At 37.4% G+C, this 16,243-nt stretch overlaps 1 protein-coding gene across 3 annotated transcripts in view; it reads right to left on the bottom strand.

Annotated features, from left to right (window-relative positions):
* Positions 1-16,243, bottom strand: part of KDM5B (lysine demethylase 5B) — a 79,657-nt gene that overhangs the window by 61,403 nt on the left and 2,011 nt on the right. The gene's annotated exons all lie outside the window — the stretch shown is intronic.

The raw sequence follows: 16,243 nt of genomic DNA, 5'->3' as shown, positions 1-16,243 counted from the left end.
AATGGGAAACTGAGGCTTAAATAATATGGATAAAAGCCTTTAGAGAGCTCCTGGCATTTACAAAGTAAGCAGTCAAAAATGTTAGCTATGAGGAAACATTTATGTTGCAGAGCTTCAGTTCCCAGGAAGCCTAATGTAACCTTGTTTTGTTTTATGACTGGTTATGTTTAAAACAATGGTTTCAATTCTCTAATCTTCATTATCAAATTGTATAAAATGATATTTCATAGGGAGTGCCTGGGTGGCTCAGTTGACTTCGGCTCAGGTCATGATCTCACAGTTCGTGGGTTCAAGCCCCGTATCAGGATCTGTGAAGACAGCTCAGAGCCTGGAGCCTGCTTCAGATTCTGTCTCTCTCTCTCTCTGCCCCTCCCCTGCTCACGCACGGGTGCATGCACGTGCACAGTCTCTCTCAAAAATAAACATTAAAAAATGGCATTCACAAGTTAATACATGGCATTAATAAGTTAATATATAATATTCAAGGCCCATCCATTTTTTTTTGCTGTATTTTTTTTCCAGTTTTATTGAGATATATGCAACCTTGCTACTTAAAGGAGAATACACTGTCACATTTTCCATGCTTAAAGAGCTTTTTTTAAGATTGTTTTAGATATGTAATTCAAGGATAGAGGCACTTAACAATGGATCTGGGAAGAGAGAAGCTGCTAGGGTTGCAAGAGAATTCAACTTCTATACTATAAAAATTAACACTGTGGTGGGCAAGCCTATGTATGGTTCCACAATATTAATATTTTGTATTAACCAAGCCATTTCATATATACCTACTATATAAAACTTCCTGACTACATATTCTCTTACTGCCATAAAAGCTAAGCAATAGAATAGGTTTAAAATAATTTTCTCTAATACAAAAGTACACTCATTACTAAAATATCAGAAAATATATATGAAGAAGAATCTCAGAGAAAACCTGCTGTATTTTGGTATACATCTTTCCAGTATTTTCTAAAATGCAAGTTATCTTCATAATCTTCAAAAAATTTTAAGTCATAATTTAAAAAATATGTATATATTTTTCCTTTTACTTACTATACTGTGAATGTTTAATATTTTATTCTATTGATACTTCTTAAAATTTCTTATTATTGGACATTTAGGTTGTTTTCTTTACTTTCCAATGTTAATCATTACAAATAAAACATCCTTACCTTCTAGGAAGTTCATTTTAGCCTCTTTTAAAATAAACCTAAAAGTTTTATGATTTTATTACCATTTTTTTGTTTAGTTTATTTATTTTGAGAGAGAGAGAGAGAGAGAGAGAGAGCATGAGCAGGGGAGGAGCAGGGAGAAGGAGAGAGAGAGAATCCCAAGCAGGCTCTGCACTGTTAGCACAGAGCCCAATGCAGGGCTCAAACTCACGAACGCGAGATCATGACCTGAGCCAAAGTCAAAAAGTTGGATGTTTAACCAACAGAGCCACCCAGGCGCCCCCCCCAACTTTTTTTTAAAATAAAAATAAAATCTTAAAAATAAATAAAAATCAGTTGCCCATATACCCAGTCTTACCATGAGAAAAACATCAGATAAATTCCAATAATGGGACATCCTACAAAATACCCAAGTGAGTACTCCTCAAAACGGTCAAGGTCAATAAAAATAAAGCCCAAGGGGCACCCAGGTGGCTCAGTCGGTTAAGTGTCTAACTTTAGCTCAGGTCATGATCTCACCCTTGGTGGGTTTGAGCCCCACGTCCGGCTCTGTGCTGACAGCTCAGAGCCTGGAGCCACTTCAGATTCTGTCTCCCTCTCTCTCTCTCTGCCCTTCTCCTGCTCACACTCAGTGGGTCTCTCTCTCTCAAAAATAAACAAACATTAAAAAATTAAAAAACAAAAAAAAACAAGAACAACAACAAAAAGCCTGAGAAACAACAACAGCTAAAAAAAAGCCTAAAGAGACATGACAACTAAATGTAATGTGTATCCTGGATGAGATTCTGGAACAGAAGGAAGATATTAGCTAAAAATTAAAGAAATATGAATAAAATATATGGACTTTGGTTAATAACAGTATCAGTTCATTAATTATAGCAAATATGTCATAATAATGTAAGATGTTAATAAAAGGGGAAACTTGGGAGACCTGGGAGGCTCAGTCAGTTAAGTATCCAACTCTTGATTTCAGCTCAGGCATGATCTCACAGTTCCGAAGTTCAAACCCCAGGTTGGGTTCTGCGCTGACAGTGCAAAGCCTGGTTGGGATTTTCTCTCTCTACCCCCTCCCTCACTCGTATGTGCTCTCTCAAATTAAACAAATAAACAGTAAGAAAATTAAACAAATAAAAGGGGGAAACTAGGTCAAGGAGTATATGGGAACTCTACTCAGTTTCTCTTTAAATCTAACAGTTCTTAAAAATATTAAGCCAATTTAAAAAATCATTTGGATCAGGAGCACTGGGTGGCTCAGTCAGTTAAGCATCCAACTTTGGCTCAGGTCATGACCTCTCCGTTCCTAAGTATGAGCCTCACGTCTTGCTCTGTGCTGCCAGCTCAGAGTTTAGAGTCTGCTTCAGGTTCTGTCTCTCTCTCTCTTTCTCAAAAATAAACATTAAAAATAATAATAATAATAATAATAATAATAATAAATCACTTGGATCAGTTTGTTTTATGTTCCAAACTTCTGACCCCAAAAGACAGCTCAAGAAGCAAAAACACAACCATGTTTATTATAAATTTTATAAAACTTAATAAAATGACAATAAGACGAAAAAGGCCCACTTTCTGACATTTTAATTGAAACTGGTTATATAGGAAAACTTATTGTTGTCTGCCCTTTAGAAAATACTTTTAAATTTTCACTTCACTTCCTAAAAAGAACAGATAACTGAAGTTTTTACCAAACCCTCTACTGGTTTTTTAATAGCCTCTACAATCAATCAATGTACCTCTTACACATGCATAGAACCTAGATTTATTCCTTTTGAGTCAGGTCTTTGCAGAACTAAGTTTCCCTTTTTACTACTACAACTCTCAAATGTTTGGCCTGAGGACCCCCTAAAACTCTTAAAAATTAAGGACCTCAAAGAGCTTTAGTCTATATGTCTTGTATCTATTCACTTTTATTACATAAGAAATTTAAGAATGTTTTAATTTATTTAATAATAAGCAAAAAATAGAAGAGTAGCATTGTGTTAGTTTGCATATATTTTGCAAGTCTCTTTAATGTCTGGCTGAACAGAAATAAACTGGATTTTCATATCTTCTATAGTCAATCAGCTGTAGAATACTGCTTGGTTAAAGCATACCAAGAAACTCTGGCTAAAAATATTTAGTCAAAAAGAGGAAGTTCCCCTTGGATCTGATGGAAGGATCCTGTGCACCCTCCAAGAGTCAGTCCTCAATCCAAACCCTTGAAAACAACTGTCCTAATAATCTTAATCCCTACAGAAATCTCATCCAATCCATCCCTCCATGGAACTCTATCCATCCGTATTTTAAAAACAGCATCTCCAAGTGTTTTCTCTATTCACTAACAATGATTTCTTGACCTATTTGTGAAATGCCAACATTTTTAAAAAAGGTATACCAATGAGGCACCTGGGTTGCTCAGTTGGTTAAGCGTCCACCTTCAGCTCAGGTCATGATCTCATGGTTTGTGGGTTCAAGCCCCGCATCGGGCTCTGTGCTGACAGCTCAGAGCCTGGAGCCTGCTTCAGATTCTGTGTCTCCCTCTCTCTCTGCCCCTCCCCTGCTCTCTCTCTCTCTCTCTCTCTCTCAAAAATGAATAATGTTAAAATATATATATATATATTAAAAAATAAAAGGTATACTAAATGTCAACCCAGTCATCATCCCTAAAAGTCCTACCACCAAAAAGATCCTGTAAATGCCTGCATAATCATTTGCAAACATACAGGGACGTTTAACAGTTGTACTAAAATATTAAGGACCAAAAAATAATAATAATAAATAAAATAAAAATAAAATATTACAGACCAAGGAATAAGAACTTTTGTTAAAATTATAACTCCTATAATTGACAGGACCTGGTAAAAGCCATCAGTTTTCAGTTTTACAGAACATGTTATTTAAAAGGATATAAAGTATCCAAGCACTGTTTCTATGGAGGAGCATCTATTAGTAAATGAAAATACACTGGTAAAAGAGAGACATGTCATGATATTTACTTTTTCAAACATTAGTTCCAACAAGGACCTCCCCTCCACCACTTTTAATAAAACTTAGTAATAATAATCTGTATTTTCAGGACCTCTAAATGACTTCAATTTATAATTGTCAAAAACCACATGAAAATACTATGGAAAATGCTTCCCCTAAACCTCAAAAGCATGGTTTCCTTTCCAGACCGCTTTACAGGAATAACCCAAGTACCATTTTGTTTATAAACAATAAAAATAAGGGGATAACTAGATCACATGAAGACCTTACTCTTCCAAAGTGCCCCTAATAGATGTCTACCAAAGTTACCTACTGAAGTGATTCAACAAAGTTTTGGCATAACCCTCAAAGTCTCATCAGGCCTCTCTATATTGGAAGCATCCTTTTAAAAATCACCCAGAATGATCATAAGAAAGACAAATTTCTAGAATAAATCATCTTCCACTCAAATGGGCTGACATGATAGGTCAATCATGAAAATTTAAGAGGAAAACATTATTTCTTTCAAATCATTCACAGACATCTTATAACACAAGTCACCGAATGGAACCAGAAGAAATTTCAGATCCTTCTCCCCTACAGCAATTATAATTGATGCAAATATTACTTCAATATGTCTACACCAAGCCATGTTACAATCAAGTAGCTATTTTGCCACAGTTTCTCCCCCAAGGAAATTTAATATGTAGCTTTGATTCTGTTTTCTTTCATAACTAGGATCCCAGTGAGGAAAAGACAATTTCTGGCAGAAAATTGAGGCTGCCAAGGTTAAGAAAAGATGACATACTTCAGAGAAAGGTTCCAGAAATGCTTTATCAGGTGAAGGAGTTTAGGAAAAAGGTTAGACTCTGCCCCTTCAACCTTCCCCTCAGCAACACCCAAACCCACCTGGGCACGAAGGGCAGGGAAAGTTAAACATCACACCCTAACTTTAAGGCCTCGTTAAGTCTATAAACACACGTTCTACATCTTTAGTACTTGACAAACTGGACACTCCAAGATTCAAAATCAAGGTCACAAAAGGGACAACAGTGACATTAAAAACTGACCTGAGTCTCTAAGAAGATACGAAAAGAATACAAAATTTTGTTTGGTTTGATGTTTTATATAAAGACATGTGGCAATTGTACTTTAAAAAAAAAAAAAAGAAAAGAAACATAAATAGCAAGCCATACATTTCACCGGATGCAAATATTTAACAACTATTTAGCCCTGCCACAATTAACTGCAAGCCGAACATTAAAAGTAGAAATAATATTAGAACCTGTATGATCCCTAATAGCCTGAAGTAAAAGACTGAAACTTGGACCTGAATGGGAATTGCTAGCAAGTGGCTCCATTCATCCCACTGTCAGATTGTTTAATATTTATGTAAGGGCAACCTGCAAGTCTATTCAATATACTGTAATTCTGAACATGCTTCAAGGCTAGATAGATCTTTTTGAAAGAGAAAAGGATCTACTGATGCACAGGCATGCTCAACTTACGATGGTAGATAAATAGGTCTTATCTCCACAGGTCTTAAAATAAATTTATCCTATGATATATCTCAAACCACACTGGGTATTACTATTATAGAGTTAGCACTATTCACTGCCTTACTTACTTCATATTTATTGCCACATTTAATAATAATTTGATTTAAAAGATAACCCATTTTAACCTAAAATATGCCAAAGTTCCAGCCTGATAAAAGTGGTCCTCGTTTGAATGGCTGCCTGGTATCAAAGGGACACACACTATAAAAACTCTTCTATTATCTACTTTTCCAGGTTATAAATAAAGGATTTTGCAGCTGTGTCTAGAGTTGAGACTTAAGGAAATCATCACCACAAAGTCATAGAAGTCTCAAATACTGGCCCTCAACAAACCTGCTTTTTCCCCTGGCACTTTTCCTGCAGCCTACAACTAGGTCCTCTTCCTTGTGTAAATGTTGGTATTTCTGGAGGGTCCGTCAGATTCTAATCTCATTCTACACCCCTATTTCCTCCCTAACCCTGTCCCAATCCAAAGTCTCCCAAACATCTGAAGCAGCTCCACTCCCCCCTTACTCCATCTACCTCCACATCCCCTCAGCCCTAATCTTCGACCATTTGATACACAATTTCCATTATTTGTGTACATCACACCATATAATCTACTTGCAGATCTTTCTCACCAGTAGACTATATGAATTCCTGTAAATGAAAGCTGCTTAATTCATTTCTAATACTCATAACACAATGCCTGGCACTTACTGACATATTAATAAATGTACTGAACTGAACCCACAACTAAACCCAAGGACCTAATTCATTTCTTCATTCATCAGAGCTGACAAAAAGGACTCCCTTGTTTCTGGTAGTGGAGGTGAGAAATTCTATTAATTCAAAGTCAACAGATAAGAGAATTCCTTATATGAACAGCTGCCTAAACCTCATCAAGAACTATCTAAACCAATAGTTCTTAAACCTAGCTGGGTTTTAGAATGACCAGAGGAGCTTCTTAAAATTCAAATACTTGGGCATCCCATGAGATTCTAATTCTGGTATGGAGCCCAGGATGATTTTGATGGGAAGAAGGCTACAATCTGGGGTCCTAAATACTCTTCTAGTTGAACCTGGGTGGTCACCAGGATGATGACTGATGAGCCAGGAGTTTCCATACAAATGAGCCAAGCAACCAACAGTACATGAAATGCGAAGCTCATACATGCTATACTAAAACAAAGAAGAGTATATGATTTAAAATTTCAGGGGTGGCTCAGTCAGTTGAGCGTCCGACTTTAGCTCAGGTCAGGATCTTGTGGTTCATGGGTTCGAGCCCTGCGTCGGGCTCTGTGCTGACAGCTCAAGAGCCTGGAGCCTGCTTCAGATTGTGTGTCTCCCTCTCTCTCTGCCCCTCCCCTGCTCATGCTCTGTCTCTTTTACTCTCAAAAAAAAAAAAAAAAAAAAACCTCAGGGCCACCTGGGTGGTTCAGTCGGCTAGGCATCTGACTCTTAATTACGGCTTAGGCCATGATCTCAAAGTTCGTGAGTTCAAGCCCCACATCAGGCTCTGGACTGACAATGTGGAGCCTGCTTAGGATTCTTGCTCTCCCTGCCCCTCCCCCACTCACTCTGTCTCTCTCAAAATAAATAAAATTTAAAAAAATAAACATTAAAAAAATAAAGAAAATTTCATAAATAGGGGCACCTGGGTGGCTCATTCAGCTAAGCATACAACTCTTGACTTCGGCTCAGGTCATGATCTTACAGTTTGTGAGATCTTAGCCCTGCACTGGGCTCTGCACTGACAGGTGGAGACTGCTTGGGATTCGCTCTCTCCCCCTCTCTGCCCTTCCCCTACTTATGTGCTTACACGGACATCCTCTCCCTTCCTCCCTCCCCCCCCCAATCAATCAATCAATCAATCAATCAATAATTTTTAAAAGGAAGAGCAGTGAACTTGGAAGTAAAAAGCAAGGTTTGAAATCTCCTAATTTGTCCTTTAAAAGCTGTGTCACCTTAGATAAGTCACTAAACTTCTCTCAGCAGTTTCCTTATCTATAAAACAGTTCTTAGCAGCAAGAACTAGGTTATAAAAATGTTTTTTGCTGAGCCTATCAGAAAAAAGGGGTAGCCTACACCAGGGCAGAAAATGTATAAGCAGGATTATACAGATATGTAATAATAATAAATATTAATAAAATAAGACTCATAATTATCCATCAACTATCTCATGTAATCATAACTGTATCATTACTATGGAAGTAGGATTCAATATAGTGGTTAAGTGCACAAAGTCTAGGTTCAAATATTGACTCCACCACTTAAAATAGTCAGGTGACCCTGAGAAGTTTAGGCCTCACTATGTAAAGCAGGGCTAGCATTATCCCCACTTTATAAGCAGTTTAATGGAATAAACTGAAAATAGTCATGACCCTCTTAAGGCTAGCAGCTCAAAGATAACACGTAAACAATGGAACATACACCACAAAACAAATGTTTTCATTCCTACTCTAGTATTTCCATGAAATCTGTTTTCATTTCCTAGCTAGCTAATACCAACCTCCAAAAACAAATTACCTTGGATCCTAAGTCAAATTCTAAACTCTGTTCCTCTCAAAAAAAATCTTGATAAGCAGTTATATAAGTCAAAGATATATTTTACACATGGAAGATGAGAAAAGCCACAAGATTAGCAATGGAAAAAAAAAAAATGGTGTGAGAGAGGAACCCAGAAGAATGGGCTGCCATCAAGTACAATTTTTAAAAACCCTAAACCCACACCCTACACAAATCCCTGAAGCCAGCCTCCCACAGGAAAATCTGGTGGCTATTCTCAATTTGTCCAAAATACATCATAATACTGGATAAGAGCCTCTCTGGGAGAAGACAAAGCTTGGAATACTTGAAATTTTACAAAATGTAAGTTATACTCCAAAGATTCTCTTTGTAGACCTCTCTAATCTCCACCCCTCACCCCTGTCCCACAAATAGATACCAGAATACAGGTGAGCCTGGGTGGCTCAGTTGGCTGAACATCTGAGTCTTGATTTCAGCTCAGGTCATGATCCCAGGGTCATGGGATCAAGCCCTGCATCGGGCTCCACACTATCGTGGAACCTGCTTATCTCCCTCTCTCTCTCTCTCTCTCCTCTCTCTCTTTCTGCCTCTCTCCCCTGTTCCTGCTCTCTTTCTCTAAAAATGAAAAAAAAAAAATTTTTTTTTAAAGATACCAGAATACAAATCCTATGAGATCCTGCTCTCCACATCTCTTCTCTCAAGTTTTAAAGACTGGCAAAGATGAGACGTTACCATCTGGTTTAAATATCATCAAATGATGAGTTGGTACAACCACACAGAAAATTGAGAGGATCTTGCCTTAAAGAACTTGTAATTATGTGGTTTTGATAGGGATTTGTTCTTCGTTTCTGGAGTTATGAGATTAGAGAAAAATGGAGTATGTACGCCACACAGAAATATGTGCTCAATAAAAGCTCCAACCAAGTGCTCAAAACACACTAAGTTTTAGACTTTAGTTCTCTGAACATTACAATCTGGTCAAGTCAGTAAGATGGCAAGAATTAGCACAGGAATGCACAAAAATCTGCCTAGGGCTAAGTAAGGAGCATAGCTCAGAAAAGAAATCTTAGACTAGGTGCATGCTCCCAACTAAAATACTCAACATTCAAAGGCTTAACACTTGTTATGTATGCAATCAGAGAGTCTTTTTAATACATACAGAAAGCAGTACTGAGGGGCGCCTGGGTGGCTCAATCAGTTAAGCATCCAACTCTTGATTTCGGCTTAGATCATGATCTCGTAGTTCCTGGGATCGAGCCCTACATCAGCTCGGTGCTGATGGCATGGAGCCTGTATGGGATTCTCTGTCACTCTCTCTCTCTCTCTCTCAAAATAAATAAAAAAACAATCTATTTTTTTAAATTTTTTTATGTTTGTTTATTTTTGAGAGACAGAGCGCGAGTAGGGGAGAGGCAGAGAGAGAGGGAGACACAGAATCCAAAGCAGGCTCTAGGTTCTGAGCTGTCAGCCCAGAGCCTGACACGGGGCTCGAACCTACGAACTGTGAGATCATGACCTGAGCCGAAGTCAGGCGCTTAACCGACTGAGCCACCCATGCACCCCAAATAAAGTCTATTTACAAAACAATACTGAGTAAACTGCTTGATTCAGGATAAAAACAAAAAAACCACACTAGCAGAAACACAGTATATATAGGTCCACCTAAGAGGCAATGTTATGGGGTCCAATAACAAGACATATTTGGACAAAAAAAAACAGGGGACCCAGGTTTGTATGGGAGTTTTCATTCACTTTATTATTTTCTTTTAAGTTTGCCTAATTTTTAGTAAAGAATAAAATATAATCTGGCTCTGTCTTGAGGATCAAAATAAACATTTTCCCTGCCACCTCTTTTACTTCTCTCACCACTTGATAAGTAAAATCACTGTGGAATATTAAAGACTCGATGTACTAACTCAATTTCCTATCTAGCTAGCATTGGCATTATTTAAATTGTTAGGTAAGATATAACGCCCTCCATTTGCAGGGCTTCAACAGCATCACAGCCATCTCATACTAAGAGAAATTAAAATAATTTTAAACATCTCTTAACACAAAGCTCACCAAATACAAACTCCTGCCTATATACACACAGTACACAACACACACATAACACGTGAACCTGCAAATTTTCTGAAATAACAGCTCTACTTAAAAAAGATTTTGATACCACTAATTTTTTTATTTTTATTTTTTTTAGAGAGAAGGGGAAGAGCAAGCATGCACAAGCCGGGGGAGAGGGACAGAGGCATAGAGAGAATTCCAAGCAAGCTCTACCCTCAACACGGAACCTGATGCGAGGCAGGGATCCATGACCTGAGCTGAAATCAAGAGTCAAAGGCTCAACCAACTGAGCCACCCAGGTGCCCCCTCACTAATTTTTTAAAATCTCACCAATTTTTGAAATATCTAGGAAAATAAATAAATAAATAAGTAAAGACAAGCTTCTACCTAGGCCAGGAGAAGAATTACATTCTATATACTGTAGTTTTGAGGCTAGTTTTTCACTTTTCAAGTTTCACTTTTTAAAAATCCCTTCACTGTAGGGGAAAAGGAGGGATATGTATTTGGCACTAGCCCTTGTCTCACTAAATCTGTCCCCATACTCTTCTTAGCAGTGAGCAAATAAAGCTTTGGGATTTAAGCTCCTTGCAATCCATCAATTAATTAATCTGGACAGCAGCCCTAGGTCAGTGTCAGATCCCCTTACAGCAGATGAGAAGGCATACGTTGGGAGAAAAATGACATTGTCCAAGGTCATGATGGAATTAGAATCAAGACTCTACTCATTTATTTTTTAAAATCTAGAAACACCATATCCCTTCCTTTACATAATAAAAGTACAGACTTCTAAAAAGTAATAATCCACATACACGCCCCTTGATAAAGCTTATTTTCACCCATGCAAAATATTCCTTAAATTTCACATCTACTGTAAAATAACACATTACCAAGTGAAATAGAATCGACAAGTACTAAAAAGCCATTCATTATGTGATCTTCTGCCTGGTGTTGTTTAACTAGTTTCCCATCTGAGAAATTAAGTTACTATTTCGGTGGGAAAAGCAATTAGATTTCAAGGGGTTATTGACAGAAAATATTTTTCAATGACCTGATTGTTAAATTGTTCCTTTTAAACTTTTGATGCCACAGAAATGTTAATCAGCAATTCTGCTACAACAGACACTGCACCATCAAGGTTGAAAGTCAAACACTACCATTCTTAACAGAAAAGTGAACCTAACAGCCTAACCAACAACTCATTAGACCCTTTTGATTCTCCTTTCCTTAAAACTCCTTTTCCAGAAAGGGACTTAACTCTACTTTTTTGGTTACTCCTGACTCCCAGCTCTATTGAGATCGTCTAGCAGACAGATAAAGAAAGTGGGCAAATAGAGAACGGAAAGATGCTTGTGGAGAATGCCCTCCAACCACCACCTACTCCACCTACTGCCATCAAATTTCTGGATGCCAAGAGTTGGCCTGAAGGCGGTCAAGTTTCTGCACAGGTTCCAACAAATGTGTAATAAAGGAACGAAGCCACTGTTTAAAACTGAGAAATACAGGATCACCTGGCTGGCTCAGTCAGAAGAGCACACAACTCTTGATCTCAGGGTCATGAGTTCAAGCCCCATGCTGGGTGTAGAGATTAAATAAATAAAAAACTTAAATTTTTTAAAAACTGAGAAATACGATCCCTATCCTAATTGGGCAAGGTGACCACCTTCACTAAAGGCTAGAAACCTCGTTCCTAACTGCCCAAATCTCACTCGTTCCCTGAATAAAACAAAAGCTAAGCCAAGTTGTTCTTTACAACTAAAGGTCACTACCTTACTCTCAACCCCACTGCTGCTACTCTGTTTTCTGCTCTCCTATATCCAGGAAAATAGCTAAAGGGATTATATTCTCTATGTTTTTGTGAATGCTTGAATATTTTAATAGAAGAATTTTCATTTGAACTCTTGAAGTGATGGCTTTGATACAGCAAAGTAATCTTTATATCCAGAAAGAAAGTTCACGTGAAAAAAAAAAAAGATAAACAGATGAGATGACTCTAGGCCACGTCTAAAGGTGTAAGGTAATGATGCTTTAAGAGCAATGGTCTACAAGGAAAGATTTGAATGTTAAAAAAAAAAAAAAAAAAAAAGGACTCCTAAGAATGCATTTAGTCAAATTCCACATTTTTGTTCCAAACATCACACAATTATGGAATAGAAAGGTCTCGCTGCCCTGGAGGCAGCTTTTCCTCATTAGTCTGGTTCATAAACTTGGGAGTTGTAAAAAGCACCTTCATTATAGAAATCATCTAATAGTTAATGACAGAAAAAGCATTTTTGGAAGAATTTGTGGAGATGTACAAAGGTAACATCTCATCTAATTTTTGTCTTTAATTCCATGCTAAGACACAGCTGTTAACAAAAAAAATCCTTGTACGCAGCATACAATTCTCACATCTCGAACAAGTTTCTCACAAATCAGACTTTAAAACCCAGTTACAAGTTTCTCAAACTTTAAATAATATAAAGCAAAATGGGAGAAGCCCAGCGACATGGCTTTCCCAAAGTACCACTCTACCCACCCACTTACCCCAAAGGGACTCAACACTGCCTCTAGTGATTCCTCTTCAAGTGACCCAAACTTAACAAAAATTTCAGAAACAAAAGTATAGACAGCCCTTCAATTCCCAGTATTTATTCCACTTAACTTTTTTTGAGGTTGGCAATGATCTTCTGCACTTAAAAAAGGTATATGAGCATAATCTCCAGAGAATATCTTAGCAAGGAAGAAAAAACATCACACCACCAGATCAACACAAATCAAACGGAAAGGTCTGTACAAGGAAGAAAGCAAAGATCTTCTGGGTTCCTGGTTTTTTAAAACCTATATATGGCCTTTGGAAAGAGGTACACAAGTAGGCTTCCTGGAACCTTAAAATCTAGGATCCTAATTAGCACTTTCATGGGGGGGGGTGGGAGTGGGGGCACGAGTTTTCCCTTTATCCTCTTCTATAGCCAACTTTTAATGGGGTCCAATTAAGACAACAAGAGGTTACAAAAGTCTAGAAAAAGATCCCATTTACAGCACATAAACCAGAGTCAAATTTTTTATCAAATAGTTTACAGTATTTTTTTTTCCTTTCTAAAAGAAAATTCTCTCCCTGGAAGATTTCTGTCTGCCTATTAAAGTATCCTAAGCATCTTGAACTGTTTTTGTGCCCCAAAGTAAACAAATAAATGAGTTCTGCTCCTGTATCAACCAGAAATACTTTTAAATTTAAGCCAACATACCATAAAGAAAATTCAAGTACCTGAGAGAGACAAAGAATGAAACTGAGGGCTAACAAATTTTCCCTAATTTTTCTTATTATTGTATCTCAATAACAGAAGAATTCAAAACCTAGCTTTAACACATTTAGTTAACACTTTTCAAAGGCAATTCTCTATTTATTTTGCTCTTTAAAGAGGTTTAGGCTGCATGTTTAAAAACAAGTCCTGTAATCACTGGTAGGGAAATTTTTCCCGTGGAGGTGTGAATCTTAAGCTGCCTCATGTATTTGTAATATCGCTCACATTCTATTCTAAAAGCCTATTAATTTTGTTGATTAGGTCAACAAAATTACAGCTAGGTGAATAGGTCTGTGGCTCCTAGTGTGACCAATTTACAATTTACCACTGGTAAGATCAAATTTAACTAAACGCCCATTCAAAAACTATAACTAATGAAGTTTGTTTTTGCTTTGTTTAAGGAACTTTCGAACTACATCTGTAGGACTTAATCCAACCTCCTACTAAGTGAGGAAAAAAGTTTTTCTTATGAGCAGTATAGTCCTACGTTTGTCCTAAAAGGCAGATACAAGTGGGTACAGGGTTTCTTTTGGGGGTGATGAAAATGTCCTAACATTGATTGTGGTGATGGTTTTACAACTCTGTAACTACTTAAAACTACAACTAAAAACATTTTAAATTGATGAATTGTATGGTATATGAATTATATCTAAATAAAGCTGTTATTTTTCAGTAGTCATTATAAGTTCTTCCTTCATTCAAGGATGTTTCCATTGATAAGCCTTTTCTCCAAATGTTAAGCGGGTCTAAGGTGGCCAAAGAATCCCAACCAGAGAAAAATACTGTGACACCAAAGGAAATGGGAAAACAGAGAGGGTTAGGCCAAAGTCAATCAAACCTAAAATTAAGGAGATTGATAGGCTGGAATGAGAGTAAATGAGCTCCGTATCATTAACACCTCTAACCATACAAAGAAATGTGTATTTAAGTTCCACCCTGTTCCTAATGGTAGAACCAGCAGGCCTACTCAAAGACGCTGACTATATTAAAACATTTGAGAGTATTACACTTTAGCTATAAAATGAAGGATCAAACTAACGACCCACAGGAAGTTAAAGTTGAAAAAAATGTGTCTACTGTGCCATCTGGGGTTTGATTTAAATCCCTGATTTTTGGACACTGCCACAGAAGAAATTTGTGGAATCTGTCTATCTGTGGCCAAATGTTAGACATTTGAGGGCAACAAAGAAAGTTATTAAAGCCATCAAATATATTCCAATCAAACTTGGGAGACTCAAAAAAGTATTTACTGAGCAGCCAACTATTTTTTGCCTAATAGTTACACTCCTAAAATTAATCATTTCCAAATACCACATAGCGGCACGGAAAATCTGTCCTTAAAAAGACATCTAAGTACATCAAGAGGAAATGAAAATGCGCATTTTAAAGGTAGCAAAACCAGAGGTCAGATTAATTGTAAACTTAAAAAAAATTTTTTTAAGCCCAGGAAACAAGCCTGGTTATCCTACATGCTCAATGTAATTTGAAAAACATTTATTTCCCTCTTTAAACTTTTAACTCCGTATTTAGCAGTCTTCATGATTTATTATCCTTTATCACATTTACCTTACCATATTTTCACAAATTTCTGTGAACCCCAAGTTTTCAAAAGCAAAGCAGTTTAGGACCCTCACAGAAAGCAGCTATAAACTGAAACTATGTAAGTACCATTAATTAAAGATACAAAGATAAGAACAAAAGGAAATGCAAGTGCTTTACAGTTCTTCCCCTAACCTCCCAACGGACAAATACCAACAGACCCAATCTCCATTTTAACACAGCCACTTGTATTCCAAAAAATTAGCAAACAAAAATCATCTAGAACACAGGCATTATACAGCCATGGCCTTGGACAGTATTTCGTACCTCTTATTTTTTTGTCGTTGCTTTATTTCAACTATATGAAACCACTTGTTCACAGCTTCCTAAAACAAAACAGTTTCTGAAACAAAGACTGTTTACATCTCTTAAGAAACCTTTGTTCCAACAAGACCCTTCTTCAAGAGCTACAACTTCTGGAAAGATTTCCCTTTTTGTGGTTATATCAACAACAAACTCTTTCCATTTGGCACAGGAGTTTTGTTAAACAAAGGACGAAGAAAGCCCCCCTCACACAAAGGAGGTCTCCAAAACAGAGCACTGGTTGTGTTTGTAGATTATTTGTGCCTCTTTAACACCCTTCCTCAGGCAGTAGAATGTACTCCTCTCAATACAAAATGGTGGCCATCATGTCTGTCTGACATTCAGAATGGGAAAAGGCAACATGAGCACACATTTTGTAAAGCTTACTATTCCTGTCCTAGCCAAGATGAGGAAATGGGTAGCCAAACCTAAGCAGAGCCCACACTATCTTTTTGGGAAAGGGCCCTAGAAAAGGCACAGGGTAATAAAGTAAGATAAAGGGTTTACCCCAGCCCTTGTACACCACAATACCAACATGGAGGACAACTCTCACTCCCAGGAACCAGACTTCACACATTTTGGTTACCAAGAACTTAACCAAGTTGCCTCATTTCTGACTAAAATCCCACTAATGCAAATGTACAACATCCACACTCACCCTTCCTAGCATATGACATAAAACTAAACTGCTAAATGTCTGAAACATGACCTATTCTTCAAGAATTAAAACCTTGGCTCTAATCAGCTCCGGCTGTAACTTCTGCAGGCCCCTTTGCACTCTAGAAGAAATGCACGTCCCTTAAGCAACAAG

This window comes from Acinonyx jubatus, chromosome E4 (genome assembly GCF_027475565.1).
Source record: "Acinonyx jubatus isolate Ajub_Pintada_27869175 chromosome E4, VMU_Ajub_asm_v1.0, whole genome shotgun sequence".
In the NCBI taxonomy this organism is placed as follows: Eukaryota; Metazoa; Chordata; class Mammalia; order Carnivora; family Felidae; genus Acinonyx; species Acinonyx jubatus.
This window is presented reverse-complemented; position numbering and strand designations above follow the sequence as displayed.